The sequence below is a fragment of the Epargyreus clarus genome, unplaced genomic scaffold (genome assembly GCF_041222505.1).
Source record: "Epargyreus clarus isolate Ecla_fem2 unplaced genomic scaffold, WU_Ecla_fem_2.2 ptg000023l, whole genome shotgun sequence".
Classification (NCBI taxonomy): domain Eukaryota; kingdom Metazoa; phylum Arthropoda; class Insecta; order Lepidoptera; family Hesperiidae; genus Epargyreus; species Epargyreus clarus.
In genome coordinates this window covers 14,931,245-14,943,467 of record NW_027332230.1, presented here as the reverse complement: position 1 = coordinate 14,943,467, position 12,223 = coordinate 14,931,245, and the positions used below count along the sequence as shown (strand labels likewise).

Here is a 12,223-nt window from a genome sequence, read left to right as displayed (position 1 = left end):
AGGGTCCCGTTTTTCCCACTTACCTATGGAACCCTAAAAGGACAAAACGCCGCCTTATGTTACATTTCATGCGTAATACCGAAACTGAAGTTGAATCGGTCACCCTTCGCTTACGTCATTCTGACGTGAAGCCAGATGTCCCAAACATAACATTCACTTCAGTTTCATGTTTTGTTTGTTTATGTAAACGTCAAACCGTTCTATAGTTGGCACTGACTAACGCACTAACTGAAGTTAAATGTTATTTTTAATCAGGCATACTTATATTGGTACGATAGGATAATTTTAAATTCATTAATACGACGTTATGAGTAACGCTTCTGGAGTTATAACGTTTCGTTATTCCGAAGATATTTTTAACGAATGCTCTCTGAAATAATTGTATGTAAATTTTGACTTAGTGACAAAACATCGGGTATTTAATCAACGAAATTACTTTCGAATAAATGATTCAGTCATAATATGTAATTGCTTAGATGAATGTATAATAATTAATCTTTTATCTGAAAAATATTTGGTAAATATAATACCATTAGCCATTAGCCCATACTATTTCCAAGTTCTGACACAATCCGCTAGGGGCGCTGATTGGAAATTATATGGGCAAATACGTAAACAAATACCAAAACAGTCATATTTGTCAAAACGTAAAAACTCCTGGTAAGGGTACAGACCCGAAATGAAATTTGAATGTACCTATGTAATTCATTTTTTGTAAATTTTAGTTGCTAAATTTGTACAAAATAACACTACAACAAATTATTAAGAACAAAAGACTTACTCTAAGCAAAGAAAGACCCATCGTTATGGCCGCTGAAGACTTACTAAGGCACATTTCTCGTTATGAAACCGTGGTTATACCGGTCGGTCCACATAATCAGGCTCGGACAAGTCGCATGCTTATTATTTTTTCCTTTAAACAATGTCTTTCTCACGTTAGATCTTGATAACTCGTAATAATTGTTGCTTGTGGGAATATTCATACGAGAACCGAGTTTGTGGCACGTTTATCGATTGTTTCTTGCCCTGTCATTTGACTTGTAAGTAAATATTGGTTGTTTATGATACATGGTAATAGAGAAAGAGTTATAGTAGATCCAAGTACATTAATATAGTTTATGATCGTAAATTCATAACTGTAAAAGTTTAAGAGGTACTTTAAATCCTTAAATCACCAGACATCAATAGTCGTGAGGTAAACAGACATAATTAAAACAACTAAAATCCGGACTTTTTTAAAGAAACTTTAAAAGCTTAAAGAAATTTTTTTTGAACGTTCAAAATTCGAATTAATTTTAGTGAATTTGAAATTACGTACAAAAATCTAATATATGACTTGTGTGAAGACATATAGCTAGATCCCGTGTATTCAAATCCATCAAGCATTATGACTGAGAGTAATAAAGAAATAGACATAAAACGATAAAAGTGTCATACTATAGTATTGACATTTGATATATTCCACTATACTACCGTATGAGTCATCGCACTATTATCAAATATAATAGGCGATGACCGCAAAAGACATATTTGTGACCAATTGGAAATAAGGAAACCTAGGACTACATTCCTAGCATAGCAGACATAATCGAAGTAATAATATAGTTATCGATATCCGGGCTTTGGTTTTCACGTGTTTTTTGCACCAAAATTTGGCTGACGAAGATAGGTATGTGCTTTTGAATATATGAATAACTTTAGAATGTCTTACGGCGCCAACTATGCGGAAATGTCTATATTGTGTGTATGATTGCAAACTGAGTTATCGTAAGTACATATAAACGTTTTTTCCTAACGTTTCTAGATACTAGAGAATACGATTTATAGTCTTCTGAAGCCAATTCGCACTGAATTATCGCAAAAGTCTCTCTCACTTTGAGAGGAGACCCGTGCCCAATTGTGGAACATTAATGGGTTGACGGCAATAGTACGTCTGCTTAACACTACTGTTACTACGCAATACCTAACAGGTGTGACGGCGATACCACCACAGTCGCACTACAAAAACCTACCATCATATAAACCGTAAGTTCTTGCTACTACACAATAAAAACAGTATCTTAATTAATATTGGCGGCGATGTACCAACATTTAAAATGATAATAAAACGTGGTAAACCCAGGAAATATGTATGCAAAACTTGTTTCGCTAACTGACGAGTTAACAAAAACCGTCGGGCGATATCTTATCGATAAGGACAACAATGGTGTGATGTGATGACTGCGATTAGGTTCATAGAAAATTCCTAATCAGGAATTTATGCGGGAATATTTTGACGCTGGTCGCCGAAAGTTCGTGGAATGATAATTAAATCACTTTTGATACAATACGGCACGATACGCGATGCACATGACGATATATTTTTCAAAATAACCACTTCACACTTAATAAAACAAGTTTAAAAAGAAATCCAAATATATGTCAATAAACCCAGATTTATGTTTAATGTGGAATATCTACCTACCAACCGAAAATCGAACCGAACCCAAGCCCTGCAATAATTAGCTTAATTTCTACTGTATCAGGGTTGAGTTTGTTGTTAACAACATCTAAAGTAACTGAGTTTCAGTTAACATTAAAGTTTCGTGTAGCAGTATATTTCTTACGATAAATTCATAAGTAAACCAGATGCATTTCACGGAAATTATGCTGAAATCATTCAACAAAAGCCATCGACGCCCGTACAATATTACAAAGAAAACTAATTCTAGTAAAAAAGTCATAAGGCTTGCGGTCTACGTACTCTTTGCATAATAATGCTTGTTATAGGAAGTTAAAAGATGGCTTTGATGTAATTACTAGATACAGAAACGTATACATGCAAAATATTGTGAATGAACTTACAAGAATTATTTTAATTTCAACTTGGATATGTGCGGGGTACGCTTAAATTATGGAAAATAAGGGGTGAAATGCTTCCGGTACACCCGAAAGAGCAATACACCCAAATAAATTAATTCCTCTTTAAAGAAAAAAATATCTTGCGCGACTTAACAATAAAATTTATATAATAAAAAATAGATTTTTTCGAAATTGTGTCTAAAATACAAAGGCAAATAAAAATCTAAAACTTTCTAGGAGAGAACTATGCTAACTATCCATGGAAGGTAATGTACAGCATTGGATATCTAACTACTAATAGATATTTAAATAGAGTAGTGTTCATAAATTTTTGGCGCCTCCGCATATTAGAGCATAATCCGATTTCAGGCCTAAATTATTACGTATATTTTAATGATATTTAAAAAAGGGAGGTCATGTTTGATAACCTGACATATCACTCGCGATACACCGGTTACTTAACTCACATATCATAGAGGTTGGGATGAGATTTATAAAACACGCTGCGTAAAATCAACATTTGTTACTGCAAACTACTTACTATTCTATGTAACTCTAATATGCAACGCGGTGGAGTACCCTCCAGACCTCTATTAGATAGCCCCATGCCCTAAGTGGGACATAAAGGGTTGTACTTATGCAATGTCATCAAAATTCAAAGGTGAACATCGGAATCAACATACTGCTGGCTGGGCAAATGTCCCCAATCATAATGAGAATGCATCGTCATAGTTCATCCAAAATCAGGGGTGCTTAGGATTTGAACCAGGGACTCCCAGTATAAGAGGCCGGATTTAAACCGCTAGGCTTATTCCAAAGGTAAAATAGGAAACCGTTCGAATCTTTGCCGAATATAGAAAAAATATAAAGGAACCTAGACGAATGCCGTGACCAGACAATGTAGTGATACAATTTCGGTATAACCTTGGGGTTTCTACAATAGAACTGCAGATTAATCGATTATTCTTACCACGCAATTGTGACTCTTAAGACTATAGAGTTTAGGAACAATTTGCTAGTAAGTGAAAGGAGGCTGAGACCAAAATAGTTGTACGATAACGTCAGTATGCGTCGCGGTTAATTATTGACGAATAATGATAATAATAGATATTTGAAACAAGTCAAAATGTTAAACAGATACATGTAATAATAATAATAAAATATTTATCAAATAAAAAAACGTATACGGCGGAGTTATGACATTGACTGCAAGTTACTACGGTACGATTTACCGCATACATATGTTCAAATAATCTTAGTGGTAGAGAGATATTGATAAACTCAATCTTTAGTTTGTCAATCTTAATTGGACTGTATTAGTCTTTAAAAAAAAGTAAGACCAACTTAAGTGTAACATCCTTTTGATAGAAGTGAAGTAAGCTCATCTTCAATTTTGAGTTAAATGCCGTAGAGAACATCTACACTTCCATTTCCTTCACTTATTAGAAAAAGGAAAAATGGACCATAATGCTTTTCTAAAGCTTAATGGAACCGTGTTACATGGAAATAACGTGCAAAAGACATGCAAACATACACATTATGCATAATACAACAATAACGACTCAAGCCTCGTTACGAGATGTCTCAGTCAGATTAACTCAAATTGCCCATTAGTTTGTATACAGTACTGCCATTTAGTTTGGTATTGTACACCGAAATACCCACGCGAATATCACCCCTTTTACGTTCATATAGAGGCCACAACAGCTTGAAGGATATATGGTGTTAAGAGCAACTTGTGTCGACAACTCATTGTATATGGTTCGTAACAAGATTCGTCAAACATGCTCTATATGTGAACACGTGAAAAATATTATACAAAATCCTTGGAAATTCCACATGATTGTATGCTATGAATAATGAAATAAGTCAACTTCAATGCTGTCATATAAATCCTATACTAACAATGTTTACGGTTACAAGCGAATTGAATCAATGTATTCCTTAACACCTACCACAGACGATGACGTAAATGTACAAGAAATAACACAAAAATCAAACTGGTTCTCAAAGTCAGCTAAATTACTCAATCATAAGTGATATGACAGTTATTAAAAAGCATAACGATAAGGTTGCTTGGCGAAATGGTTATTATCACGGTCAGTCCCAAATAGATATAATTGGATGTGTGAACCCAAGTAACCTTTGAGTCCAAAGTCTAATGACAGACATCAGTTTAAACTCCAAATACTTCAACCAAAACAATCGTAACCTAAGATAAGACTCACTTGCAAAGCGTTCAGCAAAACTGACTCCATAGCACTTCAAATAAGCAAAATCCTCACTCACTCAAAACGTCAGCTGTAGGGTTGATGCACCTTTGACGTTCCGTTCATGTTTAACTGTCTGACCGAGTGTTACGTCGTTTTTTGGTCCATGGTGGCGTGTGCGCCGCGAGTAGATCACAATACCACTGAGCTGTGCGCCCGCGCACGCCGCCTAAGACTCTACAACTGCGTCACGCCGGGAAGTCCGCCACAAAACTAATATAACTTAATAACCTGCATCGGAACTACAGTACGCCACACATACGTCACCGACAATTAATTATGTATCTGATGACGCGCATAAATAGAAATTAATAAGTAATTTACTTTTCCATTTGGCTACTAACTCGAGGTTAATTGGTCGATTTTTTAGGATTCAAAGACTCCCGGATGGACGGCTGTCCGGGTGCCTAATTGAAAAGACTCTTAGCGACGTCATGAAGAAAACAACAAGAAATGTCGACGCCAACAAATTGAAAGTTTAATTAGGATAATTAAGGGAAACTGCCCGATCGTTTGGCATTGATTATTTGTACGTATTTCATATAAAAAGGCTATGAAGTTTAAGCAAAGTATTCAATTCTCTAGTGAAACTTTTAACTAAAGTGTTGTCTAAGAGCATACTTGTCAATAATTTCATGAAAAGACATTATAATAGTGATTTATGTACGAACTATGATTGAAACAATGATATACTTTTTGATCCTACTTGTACATACATGGAGTAATACACTTGAAATCAAATGACATTAGACAGTTTAAGACCGATTTCCGTTACTACCAATTTAGGATTCGAAATTCGAAAATACCAACATTCTAACAAATCTAATTACGCTCGGCTAGTGATTGGCTAGCGCTCAATGACGTCACAGCCCGCCTTCACTTCATTCATAGTCTAATTATAACGTCTAACACACACACAAACACAACACAAACACACTAGTGACGTGAACACGTGGGAAATCTTCAGTTCGTGATATAATTGTTTACATACACCCACGACCACAGAATTAACTGTACAGCCTTGTCACGTGCTTTCGAATGTAGCTCTTCGTACAATGTAATAGGTAGTAATATTGTATGTACATATTTCTATTAGTTTACAAATTTGCGTTGACATGGGTACCTAAAGTTCTATTCGCAGAAGACTGCCCGCGTCTGTATCTTGTGTCGACGTATATCGCCATGTTTTTCAACGAATCATTATTCTTATTCTAATATTATCTCAGGCGTATTGTAAATTCAAGGTACCTGCGTAATGTACAAGTGTATTAGATTACATAATGAATGCGAGTGACGATTATTTAACTAATAATTATTTAATTCTATATTTGTATTGTTCTGGACTATGTTTAAAATAATCAAATAAGAAAATCTATACATTACTAAAAATAATGTGAATATTTTTGTAGGTCATGTGTTAACAAATTACAGTGAAACCTGGTTAAGTGAGACATCAAGGGACCTGCAATGTCGTTTCACTTATAGAGGTATTCCACTTACCCAGTGTCTCAGATATACAGGTATAAATAAATATCTGTCTCATTTACAGAGGGTTCCATTAATGGAATTACGTGTGGAATTTGTGGGTAGAATAAGAATGAGTAAACAAACAATGTTATCTCAGTTACAGAGGTTTATGCATATAAAATTTACTCGCTGTCTCAGTTATAGAGGTAACTATGATGATAAATCGAAAGAACAAATCCCAGATATAGAGGTTTACCTCGTCCCACTAACAGAGGTAATTCAGTGCCAAAGTGTTGGGACCTCAGCATGAGTTCCAGTTATGGAGGTTTCTCACTTATCCAGGTCCCACTTAACCAAGTTTCACTGTAGTTACAAAAGCCTCAGTAACACTGTATGGATACTACATATACAAATAGTTACAAAAATCACTAAAACTGCACAAAAACAAATGTTCCATATTAAAGACGTCGACGAGCTCGAATTACAATTGCTAAATGATGTTATTGCAAAGTCGCAAAGAGTCCTTCTTTATAGTGGAATGCTACCTATAATTTGAAAAACTGAAGCCAATTTCCATACATAATTCTGGACTGAAATCAGTCGTATTATCTACTATATTTTGGGAAAGAATTGGATTAATGAATAAACAGAACAGATGATAAAAGTTTTTCAGTACCAAACAAAACTAAGCAACAGACATTACAAGTGCATATGATGCATTTTCATGTTTCAACAGCTCTCTGAATGGATATCAGATCATAATTTATTTTTTTGGGATAGAATAGATCATGAATACTTTGATTGAAACAATAATCCTTGTATTATGTTACAGATTCTTGATTAGGATTGACTATTTAATAGAAAAAAGGTCAGATCCAACGATTTTGTAAGCCAACGATGATCATTTGATCATCGTTGGATTACAAAATAGATTTTATAATTGTTTTCTTTATAAAGTAGGCAGAGTGATATATAAATATTATAGTCAAAATAAAGCCAGGTAGAGCTGAGAATGTTTAATATTAAAAAAAAACTAGGTAGAGCTAAGAATAACATTTAGAGACAAAAACATTTGCTATTTAAAAGTTCTTCCGGTTAGGATTTTACGTCTCAATATCTAGATCTCAATCTTATTGTCCTATTTAAATTCTGAGTTCTGTCAGGTTTTTACAACTGACATGCACATAAAAATTCCAGTTGACTACATACTGTATGATTCATGTAGTTACAGCATAATTGGTTTAATTGTATATTCACTTTAATTTACAATGATTACATAAATATACATAATATTAATGCTACGATGCTATAATAGGTAATTGTAAGTTACACTCGTGTGACGCGTATGATAGTAATTATCAGGAAATATATGTACTTTACCACTATTTTCCCCTTTATATTTTTTATATTTTCATAATTTGTGATCTGATCTGACATAAAATTCCGCAAAAATGAAGCTACAAGCGTACTTTACAGCAATTAAACTTTTTTGTAAATGAATTAGCTGTGTTTATCATCTTCTTAGAATTAAAAATATATAGACTACGCTGTCTTTATCACAAAACATCCAATCTAAATAATAATTTTATTAAATGTGTCATAAGTAGATTTAAAAATATCTGTATTAGCGACTATTTATTATTCAGCGAGTTATTAAAAAATATTCTGTTCAAAACTTATCTACCTAGCTAGGACATACATTACAATTGAAACCAGCGCCGAAATGTCGTCATAGGTACTATACAAGCGGATTCTCACATTTACATTCTGCGTAAATCAGTACATTTCGCACACATCACCGCACGCCAATCACAATTCATAAGTGCAAGGAAAGGGCTCACGAATGCGAAGCTTATCTCGACGCATCAGTAAACGTGACCGCAATACACACCAGTCTATTTTTATAAGCCTCACAATGAATTATGTAATCGGGATTGCCGCGTTAGTCAACACTATATCTTATGTCACTACTTATTTCCATTCATAAATCGCACCTACGCGACAAAACTTGAGTGCGATAGGTCGCAAAAACTTGCGTTTCTGTAATACCTAAGTTTGGTCGGGAAACACATTTAGGTAAAGACTTTTATGTACAGGAAGTTATGACAGCTGCCATGTCCATTTTTTTAAGCGGATCATTTTTATGAAGCCACAGTCCATGCGTACTACTTTAAAAGTCTCGTTATTGCCCATGAGAACTACGAGTAAGTAGGATCTTCTCGTGATACTAAATCTGTATTATCATGCCTCGTTGCGTAATTTTTTAAGTTATTGCAAAACTAATTGCACCCCTGCATATTTTTAGGGCAAAAATAACCTTTGATGTTTTCTGTTAAGTTTTTTACATTCGTGAAACCTGTAGATAGTTGTGAAGCCATCCAAATGTGTTGTATCTTCCAAGGAGACAAAAACTATATTAAAAATTTGATTATTTATAAAAATTAAGTACCAAACGAGCATGTACTCCACCTAATAGTAATTAGATAGTGTCGCCCAAAAATATCTGCGATAAATCTACAATATAATAGACCTGAAATATGGCGCGGCGGTGGTGTGAGAGTACAGGTTTAAGGTACATAATAATATATGTTAATATGTAGGTATATAATACTAGGTATAATAAAAAAATGTTTATATGTTTATTATTAGTGATAATGAAACCGAAACTGCGTAGTAAAAGCAATTAAAATACTTAAACTCTAACCTTATTATCACTTATCATTTAACATATTTTATAATAAAATTAAGACTTAAACCGCGTGTGCAAATACCAAGAAATATATTTATCTAAAATATATAGTATGAGATAACATTTCAGAGTAAATAAAATTGTTATAAATAATTTTTAAAGAAAAAGTTTCTTGGATAAATATGAATAAGAAAAGATTTTGTTGATAATTAATTAATTGAAAAATAGTTAGGATAAATTACTATTTTATTTCTTAAATATAATATTGAAATGGATTGTCGTAGCATTATAAGGATTACTTGAAATAGAAATGGATTATTTTTTTATGACATTAAAATATCAAAAGAGCATGAAGTCTACAGTGCCGTAAGAGGACATCAGTAATCAACCCCCAAAATAACTGAAGTCCTATCCTGCGATAAAGGGTGCTGCTACCTTCACATTATTAATTATATTATCTAAAACTAGTACATTTCTGTAAATAAATGTGAAACAAAATTAATATCATAATTATTTTCATATAATGAGATGACATCTAACAAACATAACATAACAAGGTCATAATTATAAGATGACGACAGATCATAGATCACGAATATAAATTATTATAAATTATTGCTTATTTATAATAAATAAATATTACTACACAACGAATAAGAGGCAAGAAATTACCTGCGCATAGCACCTTCTGGTGTAAACTTCTTGATCATAAAATTGCATCATTTTAAAAAATAAATCTTAAAATAAGTGAAAATTAACACATAAAAATACCTTATACTATTTTAACTATGTAAGAATTTTGTAATATAATTTTCAAAGTAGATTTCGAATAAAGTTCACAGACAAAACGTGTAAAGGGTTTAATCGTCGCCATACCACTAACTACATTTTTGTATGATGTCACTTTTTAGATATTTTTGATACAAGAAAGGTTTATCATAAGTTATCTTAAAGAACAAAGTGCACTCGTTTACGATAAGATAGCTACATTTTCATAGCAATCGGTACTTTATAATGAATTGAATTTATATATTGACGTCATTTGAATTGATATTTGATAAGATTTATTAGTGTCTTTCTCGCTAATTGTACTTAAGTCAATTTCATACTTGCGATTATAGGTATGGGAGGTATAGCAAATTTCGGATGCATGAATGACGACCCCTAGCTAGGAGCCGCATGACAAACACAACACCGGAAAAATCCTATTGTGAGGCTGAGTAGGTGTGATTTTATTATTTAATAATATTAATAATTTACTATTTGACAGTCAATCTTCACTCTGTAAAGTGTTAATCTTGTGCAAATAAAATATTTGTTGTATTATCGAATTTTTAAGTGAAATTATAGTAAATAGCGGGATTCTTTTGTTGGATCCACAGTGTTCTTATTCTTAACAGATAGACTTCAAATTGTTGTGTTTTGGATGTTCAATACATTAAACAATGTTATATGGAAATAATACGATACTAATGAATAGAAATTGATGATTATACTATGCATTTTAACAATTGACGTAGAATATAGGAAGAAGTGTGTCATCGGTGAAACATTTCAATAAATTTTCATTCAATATGTATATAAATGCAAAAATGATTCACGTTACGACACATATTATGAATACAAATCGTAACCACTCGCATGTCACTTGATTTCTAAATAAAATGATTGTATCGATTCCTTTTATTAAATATTTTTTCAACTGGTCCATTATTATTCGCAGAAAATATGACAAAAGCCCTTTAGACTAATAAAAGATTTGACTTAGTAAACTTCAACGTAGAATAACACCTTCTTAGGACCCAAACTGTTAATACATTGACCCTCAAATATTAAAACAAAGAAGTTAAAGATATTAAAACGACTAATCCAAATGACGTCATTCGTCATTTTTATGCGATTGCCATCTACAGACTTATGTAACAAACTCCAAATAAGACAAGAGTTCTACGTGAGATCCACTACAAACGAGTAAGAACCACATATTTATATCTGCCTTGAAACCGTATCTATTTTCCACGCTTATATGGCAGGAATAGGTTACAGGTTCATCGAGCCACAAAAGACTATGTTAAAAACTACACTTTACATGGAAACAGCTTTTATAAGTTACTCTACTGTTGTTCTGAAACTATTGTTTGCACCCTCCCTTAGTTTAAGTTGTCCTAATTTTAATTAGGATCACTTAAATTTACTTGTCGACGAACGTAAGGTTGTCGGGAAGAAATCGCTGTTTAACGATAAGGCCGCCTTTATTTAGTTCTTCTATTTTGTAGGTACCATAGAGTATGTAATAATTATTAATATTATCATAAGTACTAAGTCAAGGCACAAAGAGTTTAAAAAACTGAACGAGGAAAGGCTCGGAAAGGGCATTCAAAGGTAGAGTCGTAGCTTTATTCACGTAAGCTCGGTCGTGAGTCGCGACGGAACCGGTCGTCAAGGCCTCTGGTTTTCCCGCCGCTCGCTGACAACATGGCCGACACGCACACTACTTCATGTGTTAACAACATAGCTAGGGTTGCTAGCACTTTATAAAAAAATGTTTATTAAATGTAAAAGTCAACTAAAATGTAATTTAATTTATACTTTCAATTATATTTAAAGGTATACTTCACGAAGAATTTGAGTAATAAATAATACTTTTTTATTACTCATATTTTTTAAAGTTCCATACCATTATTTTTAACTATAAGTGATATTTGATATTATTTACGAATAAATTATTACAGCAACATTATTTGTTATTTTTAAAATTTCGTTTATTACATTGCTTCCTGACAAAAAAAAACTGTAATGATTAAACATATGTACTGCTCAAACAAAATGTGAACTGGTTTTCTTTTCAGCATTATTGCCAACCCTACACACATACATAGTTCAACATAATACGCACGTAATTGTGACCGCTGTTGTATCGGCATACAGGTGTTTATCGTATAAACTAATACTACAC

At 33.0% G+C, this 12,223-nt stretch overlaps 1 protein-coding gene across 3 annotated transcripts in view; it reads right to left on the bottom strand.

The window, feature by feature from the left end:
* Positions 1-12,223, bottom strand: part of LOC140751487 (DNA-binding protein D-ETS-4) — a 40,218-nt gene that overhangs the window by 16,055 nt on the left and 11,940 nt on the right. Inside the window, exon 1 of one of the 3 annotated variants that reach the window (XM_073085365.1) lies at positions 5,131-5,248. The exons of the other annotated variants lie outside the window; for them this stretch is intronic. The gene's annotated coding sequence lies outside the window, so the exon portion shown is untranslated. Of the gene's footprint in view, positions 1-5,130; positions 5,249-12,223 lie in introns of those variants that run through there. 3 annotated transcript variants of the gene reach the window in all.